This window comes from Podarcis filfolensis (assembly GCF_964270895.1).
Source record: "Podarcis filfolensis genome assembly, chromosome: Z".
In the NCBI taxonomy this organism is placed as follows: Eukaryota; Metazoa; Chordata; class Lepidosauria; order Squamata; family Lacertidae; genus Podarcis; species Podarcis filfolensis.
In genome coordinates this window covers 13,418,980-13,437,713 of record NC_139617.1, presented here as the reverse complement: position 1 = coordinate 13,437,713, position 18,734 = coordinate 13,418,980, and the positions used below count along the sequence as shown (strand labels likewise).

Here is an 18,734-nt window from a genome sequence, read left to right as displayed (position 1 = left end):
AGCTGTAGAGCTGCAACAAATGGGAGAAGTCTTTGTTTCAACTTTTATGTTAATTGATTCATCCTGGGAATCTGGATGTCTCTCAGAATGTGCCAGCATTCTTTCTCGAGAGAGAATAGTTCTTTGACTATATATTAACAAGTAAAAATCTAAATAAAAATGGACTGCATTGCTAGTTGTTTAAGAACAATGTGTTGATTTGTATTTGCAATGTTTTTTTGTAACACATTTAAATACAGTTTGCAGTTAAACTTTGGAACTCTTTTTTCTTATTGTGGAGAGTTTATTGAGTAATACTCTGTACAAGGTTCAGATAAGGGAATAATTATCTGGATCAGAGGAGGGCGGCCAGTATGCTGAGGAACATGGAAACCAGAATTTTGGAGAAGAGAAGTTCAAGGAGAAGCATGGTCGCTGTCTTCAAATATCTGTGGTGACTCAGAGGATGTAGCAGACCAGAACAAATGAGTAGACATTTCAGGGAAGGTAAATGTTAGTGAATAATAATAATAATAATAATAATAATAATAATAATAATAATAATATATATTATTTATACCCCATCCACCTGGCTGGGTTTCCTTCCCCAGCCACTCTGGACAGCTTCTAACAAAAGATTAAAAATACATTAAAACATCAGTCATTAAAAACTTCCCTAAACAGGGCTGACTTCAGATGTCTTCTAAATGTCAGATAGTTGTTTATTTCTTTGAAATCTGATGGGAGGGCGTTCCACAGGGCAGGTGCCACTACTGAGAAGGTCCTCTGCCTGGTTCCCTGTAACTTCGCTTCTCGCAGTGAGGGAACCACCAGAAGGCCCTGGGTGCTGGACCTCAGCGTCCATGTTGAACATTGGGGGTAGAGATGCTCCTTCAGGTATGCTAGGCTGAGTTAGAAAACATCTAACTGTCATAACTATTGGACACTCATAGGAATTCATAGGAAGATGGTGAGTTATCCTTTGCTAGAGGCAATTGAGTTGATCCACCAGGGTTTTTAATCATGTAGGACGTTGTGATATGATAATGACTTGCATGTAGAGTTTCAATACCTGAAATCTCCAGATGTGGCTGGGAAAGATTCTGATCGGACATCCTGCAAAGTCACTGCCAGTCTGTGTCACCAGGGATGGGGAACCTGTGGCCCTCCAAATGTTATTTGCCTCCAACATCCAGCACCTTTCAACCCCAGCCAGGAAGGCAAGTGTTCAGAAATGATGAGAGTCCTGCAACAACGGAAGGGCTGCAGCTTCCCATTCCGGCTAAAGAAAATGTGTTGCCTATTATGGTTCTTAAGAATTCACCAGGAGAGCTATATGAAATGTGCAGTATTATTACTATTATTATTTTAAAAAACTCAGTGTCTGTTCCATCTTCAAGGTACAGCCTGTTAGTACTTTTACAAGTTCTGTTTGAAAGTTTTCCACATGCTTTCTTCTCCTAATATAGGTTAGTCACCAGTGGATAAATATTTGGCCATACTCTTCTCTGATTCCTGGAACACTGTCTATATTCCTAAATGGTAAATGTCACACTTTTTTCATCTGCAGTGATTTAGTGCAAAAATGTCTTTTAATGCAGAATGTTGCCTTAATAAATTTTATCAGTCTTGCACTGCAGGCAACAGTTTCAGGAGCCAGGTTGGTTGTTTAGTTTCTGAATAACAAATGACATTTTCTAACAGAATTGCTGTCACACCCATAACTATTATGACTGGGGTCTTTGCTAAACTCTAGTTAAAGAATAACAGCACATGAGCCATAAGTCCTGGCAGACACAAATCTCTACTTTTGGCTGCACACATTGATGTGGTTTTTCTTTTTTTGAAAAATGAAAACTTTTAGGAAAGAACACAAAGATGAGCACTGAAGCAGAGCTATAAATCAATCAACAAGGAAGTTGTATTTCTTCACAGCAGTATGTGGTTCCTGAAAAACACTCATCATGCATCAGGTAATGGGACAGAGCTTTGCTTTGCTTGATGTTCAGGATCCAGTAATTGTTACGTGCTGTACATCTTGTTGACAGTAAATGGCAAGAAAAACCCTCAGCTCACTCGAGCACCATCATCAGAAATACAAGTGCAGAGGCCTTACTTGTAATCTGCCATCCAGGTGATCTCATGACAAGTTACTTTCTCTCTTTCAAAGAAAATTGCCATTTCACTGATTACAGACAAAATGTCTAGTTAAAATGGAGACCATGGTATGTCAAGCATACAACAGTGTACCATCTAATGTGAGCAGAAGAGCAATCTGTGTGGTATATTTAAAGAAAATAGAGTGTTGCATTGTCAGATCCATGTATTTCAGAATCTGCATTCATACATCACAGGCAAGTGGGGATGGGGTAGAAATTTGTCTGTTTTGCATGCTAATACAAACTGTATTAATTTGTCATTATTAGACCAACACAACTATCTTTCAAAATTTGTACCTTCATAAATTTGCAATGCAATTCTACTCCAAAAATGTGTATAATTTGGCAAGATTGCAGTGAAAACTGCAGACGTACAGAGGAGAAATGTACACCCAAGAAATCTATGCAATTTTGGGGGGCAGACTAAAAAAACAAGCAAGCAAGCAAGCAAAAAACAATTTGCTAACTTATGTGGAAATAGCGCAAGACTGGAAAAACTGGAAAACTAAAATTAACAGATTTGTCTAAGCAAGCCTCCTAAGGCTGCATTGTGCTACTGATGAAGTGTCTTCCAGCAATCTGATCCTCAGCAAGAAACAGTGGATGCTGATATCTATTAAATACTGGTGAGGTATTCACCAAATGACAAGGCTGTTTAACATTTGTAGCACAGGCCAGCTTACCAGCTAGGAATTTCCAGCAGAAAATGGACTAGTGCACTGGTGTTGGCTGATGTCAAGAGATGCCAGGGAATTCTGAAGAAAACTGAAATGGAAGTGGACCCTGATGATATTCACTTAAGGTAAAGGTAAAGGGACCCCTGACCATTAGGTCCAGTTGCGGACGACTCTGGGGTTGCGGTGCTCATCTTGCTTATATTGGCCAAGGGAGCCAGCGTACGGCTTCCGGGTCATGTGGCCAGCATGACTAAGCCACTTCTGGCGAACCAGAGCAGTGCACGGAAATGCCGTTTACCTTCCTGCCGGTGCGGTACCTATTTATCTACTCGCACTTTGACATGCTTTCAAACTGCTAGGTGGGCAGGAGCTGAGACCGAGCCACGGGAGCTCTCCCTGTCATGGGGATTCAAACTGCTGACCTTCTGACTGGCAAGCCCTAGGCTCTGTGGTTTAACCCACAGTGCCAGTCAGCAATATTACTGACATTCACTAGGGCACTGCATAGCCCCTGAGGTTTATCCTGTGTCTACGATTTGGCCCCTCTAGTCAGGCCAACCTGTCCTAGGATAATTTGACAAATCTGCCCCCCACAAACTAAGAGCAAGAAATATCAATTCTGTGGGGTTTTCCTTTGTACTTCACAGGGAAGCCACTTGTGAAAGATCATCCTGCACCTTGCAGAAAAATGAAATTTTTCATTGAGGTAGGGTAATTTCTTCTGTTTTCAACCCATGATGGAAGACTTTTGCTCATCTGTCAAAAGATGTAGCAATATAGCAACAAATTGCTCTGGATCTGTACAGCCAACTGAAATAAATTAAGTAAAAACAAATTTAGCCTGTTCCTATATTATAAAGCAGACTATGAGGAAGCAATATTTGATTCTATGCAGGGAAAAGTCCATTTATGGACACAAAATTAAAAGCAGGGTACCTGAGCACTAGATCATTGAAGATACCTTTAACTGGCTTTATTTCAATGTATAATTGATTGGACATTTCAAACAAGCTGGCATAAATTATAAATAACATGAACTGTGTATAAATAATCCAGTATCCTCCAAAGCAAGTGATCCTCCGATGGTCTATGGGTTAGGTCTGTGCTCCAGGAATATATTGCATACCAAGCGTGTGAATCTTTGATGCGTGCCAGAAGGTTTCGTTGCTTTAAAACCTCACATCCTTTCTAAACAAATATTTGACAAAGGACATAAGAATTGTAGCCCAGTGACCCACACTATTATCTGTCTCCTAGTATCCTTGACATTTCAGCCCAGCAAACAGGTTCAAAAAGCCCCCAAAGCACAGGACAATTTCTTTTGATACCCTTTATCCAGGCTGTGTACCTGACCACACACAAATCCTATCCACACCATCTCACCTGATTGGTAGGATCAAAACCTTTGAAGGTTTGTCACTTCCCAAACCATCTTGCCTATGTCTAAAGATCTTCTGGTGCAGCTCTGCTCCACATTTATATCTTCATTATTATAGCCACAGCAGGCGCTGTAACCTTCCAGCAGTTTGCCTTCACTCCCAAAGGCACACTCCCCTATTGTCTCCTGAGACAAACGAATGCCAACCCATATTCCCACTCCCAGAGCAGCTTAGAAATACCAGTAAAAGTCAGTGCCTTCACAATCTAAGAGGAACAATAGAAAAGAAAAAGGACTGGGGAGGAGGACGGGAAAGAAAACAACCTCAGGTACTAGTTCTTAATTGTCATGATCTTGTAGTGAATAGCAGGAATGTAAAAATTTGGAGAGAATCCAAAGGTTGCAGGTTTTTCAGCAGAGCCAATGGAGAACCCAGCAGTTCCATCTCTACCTGTCTCTTACAGCCTGAAAGAATGGCTGCTTTAGACAACAGTTAAAGCTTTTATATAACAACCTTTTGTGCTCTTCCATACCCGCCCAATGTTCCTGACCCTTATTTTGGATTCTTTTAGCTTCTTTTAAATTCTTATAGACTTTTATATTCACCTTGTGTTTTAATACCTTTTAGCTTTCTAAAGTGCTTTTTAGATTTTAAATGCTGGTCTATGACCGTAATAAAGATTTGTTTTGTTTTGTTTTGTTTTGTTTTGCATTGTATTGTATTGTAATGTATTGTATTGTATTGTATTGACAACAGGAGGAGCCTGATGCAGTTTTTTTCTCCTCCTAAATATAGCCCACATGGCCTGAAGGATGGACAAATCCGACAACTTTGGTTTCTCTCCGTTTTTCATTCTTCCAATCTTAAGTTCTGTTATTCACATTTTCATCTCAGTTTCTGACTGAATTATTTAAGAAAAATATATTATCAGGAAAATTCATCAGTGCGAATTTCTCCTGATATACATATTTTAACCTGTGATTTCCTCTGTGCTATTTACATCAATATCCCCATTTTAACCACACGCTTCCATATTATAAAAATGTTTAATGTAATTTGGTTGAGGAACTGCACTGGAAAGTTCAGAGAAGTATGAATTTTGAAGGATAACTGCTTCATTTTGCATGTTTCAGGAAGTATGAACCAGGTAGGTAGTTTCGTATTAAATGTGAGCTGAACTTAATTTCTCTCTGATCCCTAAAGGATTTTGAATCAGATATATGACTGAGGCAAACAGAATGATTGTCTCTCTGAATGGCGCCCAGACCACCTTTGCTGACTGGATTAGGTTTTTATGATGATTGGACATATAATAAAGCCTCTCTTTTAACTTATTAATTTGTGACCATTCTGAGGGTGGATGTTCTCTCTTCACTCTGAACCTTGATTTTTGTTTCAAGCTTCGTAAAGTATTAATAACCATAATTGCCTCTTGGCCATGCTGAAGTCTAGACTTTGCAAAACACAGTTGATGATTGATTTATACAATCATTTCTTAAACATATGCACATAGTCTTGTGTTCCAGTTTGCCTATGAAGAGCCTTTCATTCATGGTCCAGGTTGCACTGGCTAATGCAGGATGTCTCCATTACAGACTAGAATAAAACACTGCAGAATAATATCCAACAGACTTGCAATTAGAGATTGCTGGGGAGATGATTATGACTATCCATTGGGGAGGGTACAAGAAGGCATTTTCTCTCTTTAGGTGAATCATAATCCCTAGATTGCAATTTGCATCTATAACAAATAAAGGAAAAAGTACAGTGGTGTGGTGTTTGCTCTCCTAGGTGTGTGACATCATACTGGGTTATAAGGAAAGGGTTAACTAGGTGTAAAATGACTAACCAATAGGAACCCAAGGGGAGGAGTTAGAGTTGTTAAGAAGTCAGTCTGGAGTTAGAGAAGAGAGAGGGAGGATAAGACTGTGGGTTGGGCTAGTCTGATGTGAGAGAGTCAAACAGTTGAGATAATCAGTCCGAAGGTATTAGGAAGGTATAGGCCGGTAAAGAAACTAGGGTTAAGAAAGTGACAAGAAAATTATCTGAGAAAACATAAACTTGTTAATGCTTATAAAATAAACTTGTTTATTTGGTTTAATTTTAACAACTGTCTGGACTCAGTGTGTACCCGAGAGTAATGGGTTGGTGGCAGTGGGGAAGCAAGCACAGTGGTGGCACAGGGATCACTAGACCGTCAAACGTCTGGGGACCCTGTGTGATCACCACAAGAGGTACCTTGGTTCTCAAACGGCTTGGCTCCCGAACAAATCGGCTCTGGAACACTGCAAACTGGAAGTAAGTGTTCTGGTTTGTGAACATTTTTTGGAAGTCAAACATCCGACGTGGCATCTGCTTGAGTGTAGGGAGCTCCTGCAACCAATTGGAAGCCACACCTTGGTTTTCAAGCAGTTCCAGGAGTCGAACAGATTCCCAGAATGGATTAAGTTTGACAACCAAGGCACCACTGTAAATAGAAGCAAAGATTTAAGCCAAAATATGTGGGCATTGTTCCTCTCGTTCATTTTGTGAGAAACTAGCCAACTCCTGCCTTTGAGTGTTTTTAGCCAATGGATGAAGTAATAGCAACGATTAAAATTTCCTACCTAATATGGTGAAGAGGAAGCTAGAGTGAAATAACCATTTTCTGGATTGTGTTGAGGAACTTCTGGCCCACTGGCTTAATTAGGCCAACCAGTTTGGCCTATTTGGCCCATAAGACTGCTGTGGCCAAGGCCTGCCCACATATCATAGATGATGTCTGGTGTGGAACAGAGAAAGAAGTGTCTTGGCATCTCCTGGTAGGGCTGGGAATGCCCCTTGTTTGAAACCTTGGAGTCACTACCCATCAGAGTCACCAATACTGAACTAGATGGACCAATGGTCTGACTTAGTATAAGGCACATTCCTATATTCCTACACTTTTACAAAAGGGACACAAACCTTTTGTTTCAAGTTATTTCAGATGCCTTCCACATTCTAGGCAATTGTGAGAGCATATATGTGGAAGGAATGCTCTTCCACAGGTTATGCTTCAACATCCATTTCCATTACCCTTTGCTTGAACTATTAGCATTATCTCCCAACATCCTTCTGATCTCTTCTGTCTAGACTTTCCCAGAGGTTGTGCCCTGCCTTACCAAACATCATTGCACTCACAGGAAATCAATACATGGGAGCTTCCAAACCAACTATTGAAATTCACTATATTATGCAAGCAAGGCTATTCCAACCTTAACAAAAGTTCAATTAGTCCAAAATGCAGCACCTTTTCCCCAGCCAGAAAGAAGCTTAGGAGAACATTAGTGTTCTGTTAGCACAGGGAGGGTGGGTTATATATAAGGTCTGCATGCTACTCTTCAGGGTGCTGGATGACAGTAGTATTAAAGGTCATTTCTATTTCTGTGCTTGTGGCTTTCAAAAAGGCTCATTCCTCATAAGTTGGAAGCTGTCATCCTCCAAAAAAAGGGAGAAAGAGTGCAATGGAAGCATGGCTGTGGTTTTGGCACTCATTACCTAAGAAAATTAGGGTGTCATGCAGTCTTGCTGCTTCCTGGGTGAAATGTAAAACTCATTCCTTCATTTCAGGCATTTTCTTCCCAACTTCACAGTTTCTCTAGTGGCTTCCTTTTGGTGGTTCCCAAAGATGTCACTTTTGTATTGGGGAGGAAGAGAGGCTGGCAAATGAGTAACAAGGGCTTTGTCAGATCAGATGAAGAACATAGGCTGGGGGCTTCCCAGCTTTAGTCAGCTTGGCCCACACTCTACAATGCAATAATAATAATATAATTTATTAATTATACCCCACCCATCTGGCTGAGTTTTCCTAGCCACTCTGGGCGGCTCCCAATCAAGTATTAAAAACAATACAGCGTTAAATATTAAAAACTTCCCTGAACAGGGCTGCCTTCAGATATCTTTTAAAGATAGGATAGCTACTTATTTCCTTCACATCTGAAGGGAGGGTGTTCCATAGGGTGGGCGCCACTACCGAGAAGGCCCTCTGTCTGGTTCCCTGTAACCTTACTTCTCACAATGAGGGAACCGCCAGAAGGCCCTCGGCGCTGGATCTCAGTGTCCGGGCTGAACGATGGGGGTGGAGATGCTCCTTCAGGTATACAGGACCGAGGCCATTTAGGGCTTTAAAGGTCAGCACCAACACTTTGAATTGTGCTTGGAAACATACTGGGAGCCAATGCAGATCTCTCAGAACTGGTGTTATATGGTCCCGGCGGCCACTCCCAGTCACCAGTCTAGCTGCCGCATTCTGGATTAATTGCAGTTTCTGGGTCACCTTCAAAGGTAGCCCCACGTAGAGCGCGTTGCAGTAGTCCAAGCGGGAGATGACTAGAGCATGCACCACTCTGGTGAGACAGTCCGCTGCCAGTTCTTAGCCTGCATACCAGGTGGAGCTGGTAGACAGCTGCCCTGGACACAGAATTAACCTGCGCCTCCATGGACAGCTGTGAGTCAAAAATGACTCCCAGGCTGCGCACCTGGTCCTTCAGGGGTACAGTTACCCCCTTCAGGACCAGGAAATCCCCCACACCCGCCCGCCCCCTGTCCCCCCAAAACAGTACTTCTGTCTTGTCAGGATTCAACCTCAAGGGAATGTTTGCACACCAGGTTCAACACTGCATAATAATTTGGGAAATCTCCATGGGGAAAGCTGTGACATTTCTACCAATAGACTTTTTTAAGGCTCAAGACCCTGATGCAGGCCAATGGCATATGGCAAAATGGATGGGAAATGACCAGTTATTTCCAGGACTGAAGGGGATAACAATGAATTTCCTCTGGGATCCTCTTCCCTAGAGTCTTTGCATGCAAAACAAACTCCAATAGCCACCAGCATGTTCCGTATGTTCCATATGTTTCTAAAATTGAGTGCATTATGGGTTTCCAAAATTAAGACCATGAAGACCATCCAATCTGTCTCCTGTGTAATGAATGATTAGAGCTATTGAATAGAACGTTCACAGAACAATAGAAGGTTCCTGAGCTCTAGCACAATTTATTTCATCTGCCTAGATCAGCCATTGGCTTCCCCTGACCAATGAAGGTAATTTGCCTGAGTTGATACCACTATATCAGAAGCCTGGCATTTGATTGTCAGCTGATGGTGGTCCTCAGCTCTGAACTAAGTGGTAATCTATTATATCTGTACAGTTATTTTGCCCAGTACTAAATACGGATAAAGGTAGAGATGGATTGTTTTAATTTTTAATAGTAGCTCTTTAAATACAACAACATACAAAACATTTTCTCTGTGTTTTGCACTTTCCAAAGTAAACTTGCGAAGAGAACTAAAATTGGGCAATAAGCATACGGCTTTCTTGTTTATCACATATTTCAAAGCTACTATTATTTTTAGATTTACAGACACTGTGGCATCTCTTTCATGGACACTTGGTAAATATAAACTTTCAGACTTGATTATCCCCCCTCCCTTAGCCCAATTAAAAGGTTTGCTGGTGTCTGTGGTTTTTATAATTAAATTTATGCAAAATATTACTTTACATCATTTCAAAAAAGAAGTTCTGGTGGATGTTTTTATATTTCCTCCTCACTTCTAGTAACAGCAATTAATGTTCATCTCACACATTCATTTCTCACTTAATGGTGTGTGTGTGTGTGTGCGTGTGTGTGTGTGCGTGCGCATGTACGCACACACACACAGTTGAAGTAAGTAGACAACTTTAAAATAATCCAAAATATTATGAAAGTGGTGCCTAATGGCTTAGGCCATTACAGGCTCCTCCAGACATCCTTTTTTTATTGTGCATCCATGATGATATGTGCTCATGACAATATCAGGGTAGTTATACACAATCTCTCTTTGTGCTTTCAGACAAGCTGGGGTGGAAATACTGCTTCATTTCCAATCTGTGCATGTCCCATGCATGTCCTAAAACTCTGCAACTTTTTATACCACAAATGTCCCATGTATCCTGGTTCTGTAATGCTACAGAGTGCCCCTCCAGACAGCAATAACACAATATGTGGATGGTCCTATATCTATCCCCTCCACTAATGCACCATTATGCACTATGCACTAATGCACTAATGCACAATAACATGTTGCAAAATATACCCCCTCCCCTCCAAATGGCTAGGTTCTATCTCCACTGTTGGATGCAGTAATTCTTATGAATACCTGTTGCTGGAAACAGCAGGAGGGATGAGTGCTGCTGTGCTCTGGTCCTGCCTGTGGGCTTCCCATGATCATCTGGCTGGCCACTGTGAGAGTGTAGCACATGTAGTCCAGGCACATGTAGTCCAGGATCCTGGACTACATGTGCCATTGGCTTGATCCAGCAAACTACCATGTTCTTAATTCAATTGCTTCACTAAGAGTAGAAAGCCCTCTTAGTAACAGGAGGGTTAAAAGCACGTAGGGACAGTGGCACAACACAATCCCTGCCCCAATGTCTAACTGACTGGTGTCCAAGCATGGCCCTGGCACTGAAATTTGTGGGTACCCGGCACTTTCATGGGGAATTTTGTGGATGCTCAGGCACCCAGGGCCCCAGGGAGTTGGCACCTATGCTGTCAACTTCCAGACAAGAGTGTATTGTGTGTTGTATGAGAAAGTATGAAAGGAGCATCTATACATGCTTGGCTGAATGTGGTCAGAAGCCATTACATGACTGGGATCCCTGTCTTGTCACTCAGTCTGAAGGTCAGTGTTCAAGTGAAAAAGCATTAAGTAATGAAGAAATGCTCTGTCCAATCAGAAGCCCAGCTTGGAATGTGGCTTGTGCACATTCGTAGGACCTTGGGCTCAGAGACTCTTGACTCTATTTCTCTGTATGTCCTATCACGGGAGAGGCTCAGTGGTAGAATAACTGCTTTGCATGCTGAAGTTCCCTGGTTCAATCCTAGCCATCTCTAGGTAAGGCTCAGAGAAAGCCCCATCTTTAATTCTGTGCAGACCATGTGGAGCTAGCTGAGTCAATGGTCTGATCTGATGTAAGGCAGCTTACTATGTTCCTAAAGTCAGATCCTGACAATAGGTTTCTGGAAAGAAATACAGGGTTTATTTGATCTTATGATAAGAAGCAAACCCTCAATGGCAACATTAAAAAGAAGTTCAGTGATCAGAAACACTAGTCTGAAGCCAAATTGGACAGTCAGCTGGTAAACAATGGCCATATCCTGGGGTAGGGAGATCATACTTATCCTAAAGCATATTGCATTTAGATTGATTTGAAGCTATTTTGAAATGGAAAATGACAATAGATTTTGCAGTTTTCGCCAGTGTTGATTTGTTTTCAGAATCTTATGCTAGAAATGCAAGCTAAATAGATCTCCCCTAGGAGTGATTACTTGTAAGTGGGTACCCAGACAATAGCCAATCACCAAGCCAGGGACCAGGAGCAAAGACTTAAGAAGGCCTCTTTGACAAATTTTACAATTAAAAACCCTTCCGGGAGACATCATCAGTTAATCATCTCCCATTCCTTACTTTGCTGTTGTGAGCACATACATTCCCATTGAGATTTGCACCTGAGTAAGAGCCAGCATGGAGACATCCATCTTAACTTGACTCTAAAGGTGTAAGAGGGGCCTTAGGCATATTGTTCTCTCTCAGCCTGGCTCCTTTGGCAAAATGGGAATAATAATTCCAAGGCTTTTGTAACAATTGCACAGAGAAAGGATGTGAAGTCCTGTAAATGATCTCTGACAGCTGCAATTCTAATATTATTTAGCCATTTAAAAATTGACTTGCCAACACCCATGATGTAAGAGAGAATTTTTTTAAAACACACACACACACACACACACACACACACACAATCACCACCCTGAGACCCCCGGGCATAGGGTTGTATATAAATTCAAGCAACCAATCAATAAAATCACAATATAAAACAATTGTATATTACCTCCAGTTTGACCAACAACTGGAGTTAATATATAAAATTGTTTTATAGTGTGATTTTTTTTATTTTTAAAGAAGCTCAAAATTTTATTTTAGCACATCTTTATATATGTATGCTATCGCAAGGTAGTCTAAATCTGTCCCATCTTTCTATATTAAGATGATTTATTTATTACATTTATATTCCACCTTTCTTCCAAGGAGCTGAATATGGTGTACATGGTTCTCCCCCTCCTTACGACAGCCCTATGCAGAGTGATGGTGATTGGCCCATGCTCAAATGGTAAGCTTCTTGGCTGAATATGGGTTTGAACCCTGGTCTCTCAGGTCCTACAACAGCACTGCAACCATTACACAATGCTGTTTGATGATGGTGGTGGTGATATTATTATATATCTATTTATACACTCTTTTTTCCTGACAGGAACTCAAGATGGCTTACAGACAATATTTCCTGTTTGTCTGACTTCTGGGACTGAAAACTTTCCCACCCCTGCCACAGATATGTGTCTACTCTGGACCTAATGTTCCTGAGGTTGAACTCCTTAGCTTACAGATCTTACAGATTCTCTTCACAGCCATGGAAGTCTCTTACACGTGTTGGCTGTAGAGCTGAAGCTGGAGAGAGAGAGAGAAAATGCAGTGATGTGAAGATTTTGATTACTTTTATGCACCAGCACTGGGACTTTATGGATTTCTTTGGTGGCTCGATCATTAGCATCAAGTTATGATTCCATCAGAATGCAAGGAACGGTTTAATGTAAACTGTCACTGCTGACACATTTATGCTCTAACTAACTTGGCATCACAATGTGATGGTAATTGCATGTTATGCTAATTACATTTTCTTCCTTTCTTTCTCTTTGCTAGTGCAAAGGGACCCCTTGTGCCGCCACTTATGACTGAACATGTGTTCATCAAGCAAACTTCATCAGCGTTATTGAAATGTGCAATATTTTTTATTACAGCTTCAGCTCACGGTCATAGAATGTGACAAGCGTAATGCCCAAGAGTAATCACCCTTCGAAGGATGTACTGTGCTTCGCTGTTTCCTTTTTTTGTTTTGTTTTTGTTTTTTTGTAAACTGATATTCTTCCATGCACTGCTCTGAAGCCAATGAAATGGTTCCAATGCTAGCAGAGTTCTGCAGGAACTTATGGTATAGTTTCAGGGTTTAAACTATAGCAAATCATGTTATCTCCTTCATGGATCACTGCCTTGTCATGGCGAAGGGGCTTGAATAACCCTGAGAAGCTATGAGCTATGCCGAGCAGGGCACCCAAGATGGACAGGTCATAGTGGAGAGTTTTGACTAAACGTGATCCACCTGGAGCAGGAACCAGCAAGCCACTCCAGTATCCCTGCCAAGAAAACTCCATGGACAAAGACAACAGGCATATAAAAGTTATGACGCTGGAAGATGAGCCCCTCAGGTCGGAAAGTGTCCAACATGCTACTGAGGAAGAGTGGAGGACAAGTGCAAGTAGATTCAGAGCTGATGAAGTGGCTTGGCCAAAGCCAAAAGGTCACTCAGTTGCGAATATGCCTGGAAGCGAAAGGAAAGTCCAATGCTAAAAAGAAAAATATTGCATAGGAACCTGGAATGTAAGAACCATGAACCTTGGTAAGCTGGATGTGGTCAAAAATGAGATGGCAAGAATAAATATTGACATCCTGGGCATCAGTGAACTAAAATGGAGGGAATGGGTGAATTCAGTTTGGATGACCATCATATCTACTACTGTGGGCAAGAATCCCGTAAAAGTCAACAAAAGAGTGGTGAAAGCTGTACTGGGATGCACTCTCAAATATAATAGAATGATCTTGATACAAATCCAAGGCAGACCTTTTAACATCACAGTAATCCAAGTTTATGCACCAACTACTGGTGCTGAAGAAACTGAAATTGACCAATTCTATGAAGACTTACAATATCTTCTACAAATGACACCAAAGAAGGATGTTCTTCTCATTATAGGGGACTGGAATGCTAAAGTAGGGAGTCAAGAGATAAAAGGAACAACTGGCAAGTTTGGCTTTGGAGTTCAAAACGAAGCAGGGCAAAGGCTAATAGAGTTCTGTCAAGAGAACAAGCTGGTATCACAAACACACTTTTCCAACAACACAAGAGACGACTCTACACATGGACATCACCAGATGGGCAGCATCAAAATCAGACTGATTATATTCTCTGCAGCCAAAGACAGAGAAGCTCTATAAAGTCAGCAAAAACAAGACCTGAAGCTGACTGTGGCTCAGATCATCAGCTTCTTATAGCAAAATTCGAGCTTAAACTGAAGAAAGTAGGGAAAACCACTGGGCCAGTAAGATACAATCTAAATCAAATCCCTTATGAATACACAGTGGAAGTGAGGAACAGGTTTAAGGATTTTGATTTGGTGGACAGAGTGCCTGAAGAACTATGGATGGAGGCTCGCAACATTATACAGGAGACAGCAACGAAAACCATCCCAATGAAAAGGAAATGCAAGAAAGCAAAGCGGCTGTCCAACGAGGCCTTACAAATAGCGGAGGAGAGAAGGCAAGCAAAATGTGAGGGAGATAGTGAAAGATACAGGAAATTGAATGCAGATTTCCAAAAATAGCAAGGACAGACAAGAAGGCCTTCTTATAGGAGCAATGCAAAGAAATAGAGGAAAACAACAGAAAGGGAAAAACCAGAGATCTGTTCAAGAAAATTGGAGATATGAAAGGAACATTTCGTACAAAGATTACCATAATAAAGGACAAAAGTGAAAAAGACCTAACAGAAGCAGAAGACATCAAGACGAGGTGGCAAGAATACACACACAGAGGAATTATACCAGAAAGATATGGATGTCTCGTACACCTCAGGTAGTGTGGTTGCTGACCTTGAGCCAGACATCCTGGAGAGTGAAGTCAAAAGGGCCTTAGAAAGCACTGCTAATAACAAGGCCAGGGGAAGTGATGATATTCCAGCTGAACTATTAAAATTTTTAAAAGATGATGACGTTAAGGTTCTATACTCAATATGCCAGCAACTTTTGAAAACTCAGCAGTGGCCAGAGGATTGGAGAAAATCAGTCTACATCCCAATCCCAAAGAAGGGCAGTGCCAAAGAATGCTCCAATTACTGCACAATTGTACTCATTTCACATGCTAGCAAGGTTATGCTTAAAATTTTACAAGGCAGGTTTAAGCAGTATGTGGACCAAGAAGTCCCGGAAGTGCAAGCTGGATTTCAAAGGGGCAGAGGAACCAGTGGAACCAGCGGAACCAGCGGAACCAGCGGAACCAGCGGAAACAGAGACCAAACATGGGCTGGATTATGGAGAAAGCTAGAGAGTTCCAGAAAAACATCTACTTCTGCTTCATTGACTACGCAGAAGCCTTTGACTGTGTTGATCACAGCAAACTACGGCAAGTTCTTAAAGAAATGGGAGTGCCTGATCACCTCATCTGTCTCCTGAGAAATCTTTATGTGGGACAAGAAACTACAGTTAGAACTGGATATGGAACAACTGATTGGTTCAAAATTGGAAAAGGAGTACGACAAGGCTGTATATTGTCTCCCTGCTTATTTAACTTATATGCAGCATTTATCATGCGAAAGGCTGGACTAGATGAACCCCAAGCTGCAATTAAGATTGCCGGAAGAAATATCAACCACCTCAGATATGCAGATGACACAACTTTGATGGCAGAAAGTGAGGAGGAATTAAAGAACCTTTTAATGAGGGTGAAAGAGGAGAGAGCAAAATATGCTCTGAAGCTCAACATTAAAAAAATTAAGATCATGGCCACTGGCCCATCACCTCCTGGCAAATAAAAGGGGAAGAAATGGAGGCAGTGAGAGATTTTACTTTCTTGGGTTCCTTGATCACTGCAGATGGTGACAGCAGTCATGAAATTAAAAGACTCCTGCTTCTTGGGAGAAAAGCAATGACAAACCTAGACAGCATCTTAAAAAGCAGAGACATCACTTTGCCGGCAAAGGTCTGTATAGTTAAAGCTATGGTTTTCCCAGTAGTGATGTATGGAAGTGAGAGCTGGACCATAAAGAAGGCTGATCGCCGAAGAATTGATGCTTCTGAATTATGGTGCTGGAGGAGACTCTTGAGAGTCCCATGGACTGCGAGAAGATCAAACCTATCCATTCTTAAAGAAATCAGACCTGAGTGCTCACTGGAAGGACAGATTGTGAAGCTGAGGCTCTAACACTTTGGCCACCTCATGAGAAGACTCCCTGGAAAGGACTCTGATGTTGGGAAAGATTGAGGGCACAAGGAGAAGGGGACGACAGAGGACGAGATGGTTGGACAGTGTTCTCGAAGCTACTAACATGAGTTTGACCAAACTGCGGGAGACATTGGAAGACAGGAGTGCCTGGTGTGCTCTGGTCCATGAGGTCATGAAGAGTCAGACACGACTAAATGACTAAACAACAATAAAATCATGTTATATGTCAGTATAATTTAACACTGGCAGTTAATTGTTCTTGGGTCTGTCTCTGCCCTTCCACCTTGTCTCATTTCTGTTCACAGTTATAATGCCAGCTGCTGTGGGTCTCCTGAAAACTGCTCATGTGAGGGTTCCCTCCCACCTTTTCTCACCAAAGGGGAGAATTCTATGTGAGTGTGTGTATTAAGTAATTTATAGCATGCTGCAACCAACAGCCTTTAAGCCTCCATATTGAGTCAAGCTACCAGTTTGACTACAATCTCCTGTTTGATTGCAGACTCTTTTTGATACAGAAGGAAACCAGATTTTCTTTGCTTAATTGCATAGCTCATGATGCACAAGCATCTCCTAACTTTATGTATATAGTGTAAATAATTGTCTTGTTACTTGAGGCAATAAAAACGCTTTATGCTGTATGTGCAAGCAGTTTTCTTCACCACCAATTCTGAAATGGTTGACAATGGTTAAGGATGAAGATTCTAAAGCACTGCTGCACAACTCTGCTGGTTACCAGGTGTGATCTTACATCATTATCAGATCAGAGTTATCCTAATTTAAGAGCGCATCTCCAAAGAATCTCAGGCCTTAAACTGTTTAATTCACAATTCCACTATCTAGGTACTATTATTCCAAAAAATCTATTGAAATTGAAATAATAAGCCAGTAATTATGGAATTTAAAGCTAAAATGAAAACTTGGATGAATCTATCTATGTCTCTGTAGGGTTGGATTCCAGCTGCTGAGATGATATTACTTCAAAAAGTTAATTTCTTTTTCAAGCGATCCCTATCCAAATTGAAGATTGGGTTCTTTAAAAATGGCAAAAGCTTATTATGACCTTCATCCATCAAGGTAAAAGGTCCAGACTCCACAACAGTGTATTATTTATGCTCACTGAGAGAGGTGTGTAGGTATTCCTTGATTAAAATGGTATTACAATGCATTCCTCCTTAGGAACATTCTTTATATAATACGTGGAAGCGAACTGTCATCTTGCCTAACCATGGGAACTGAACAAGGAAATCTAACCACTCTTAAAATACTGTCCCCTCAGACTCTTAGTGAAATCTCCAACACTTTTGTACATCAGGACCTGGTTTTATGGAAACAATAGAGATATATTTTGGCTGCTTCTTTGTCCCCCATGACTCCAGTTTGGAGGATCCCTTGTTACAAGATCCTGACAGAAACCATCACTTTAAACAGTAGGGCACTGTGGGATTCTCGATTATTAATGGTTCTTGGGTGTATGTGCCTCCTTTAACAGGTGCCCAAATTAATGTACAAGTAGTAAATCTCCCTACAAATTGGTTTCATATTCATCAAATTCTACATTTGCTTAACTTACTGGATGATTTTTAATAAACAAACTAACTAACTAAGCTACTAAATCATGAACCTACGTATTTTGAATCTTTAATGTATAATCCTGAAATACTGGACTCAGACATATTTTCAAAATTTTATAAAATTCTCTCTTACACTGTTGTGGATTTTAACAATAACTTTTAATAATGCTGGGAAGAAGATTTTGAGACAGGGACAACGTTTGGCTAAATAAGTCCCATGAAGCAATTTCAATCATGGTAATGAAAAATTCCTTTAAACTACTCCATAGATGGTATCTATATCCTCAGCGTTTAGATAGGATTACTAAAAGGCGTGACAACCATTGTTGGAGAGGATGTAAGACAGTTGGAACATACTCCCACATGTAACAAGATAGCTGTGTTTTGGCAAAAGGTTTCCCAAACAATTTCACTAATAAAATTTGACATACCTGATCCTTTATGGAGTTAATACAACCCAATCCAGAACAGACATATTAAGTCTGTTTATTTAACACAAATAGAGGTTGCCATCTCATTAGTGTTGCTACAAAGTTTTGATGAAAGGGAAAATGTAATGTTGTTTAGAAGGTTCCTGATTAGAAGGACATTTGAGGAGTTATGTGGGAAGAAGAAAGTGTTTCAATAGGGTAGAAGCCAGGGTTCTTGATTATTATTATTATTTTATTTATAAAAAGAATTATAGACCATTTAACCAGAAAACTCTCTTAAGTAGTGTACATAATAAGAAAAGGTATAGATAACATCAGTGGGGGAAATAGTTAAGAACAAGTACACATAAAACATTCATCAGTAAAACACAGAAATCTGAAAGATATTTTAAAACAAATATAAGTAACTAAATGATATGTCTGTGCACGTTT

At 40.7% G+C, this 18,734-nt stretch overlaps 1 long non-coding RNA gene across 1 annotated transcript; it reads left to right on the top strand.

The window, feature by feature from the left end:
- The first annotated feature begins 365 nt into the window (after window positions 1-365).
- On the top strand, window positions 366-1,876 carry LOC310754704. The gene is made up of 3 exons (XR_014543959.1): window positions 366-486; window positions 1,454-1,521; window positions 1,844-1,876. It is a non-coding gene; the product is annotated as an uncharacterized lncRNA (long non-coding RNA).
- The last annotated feature ends 16,858 nt before the right edge of the window (window positions 1,877-18,734 follow it).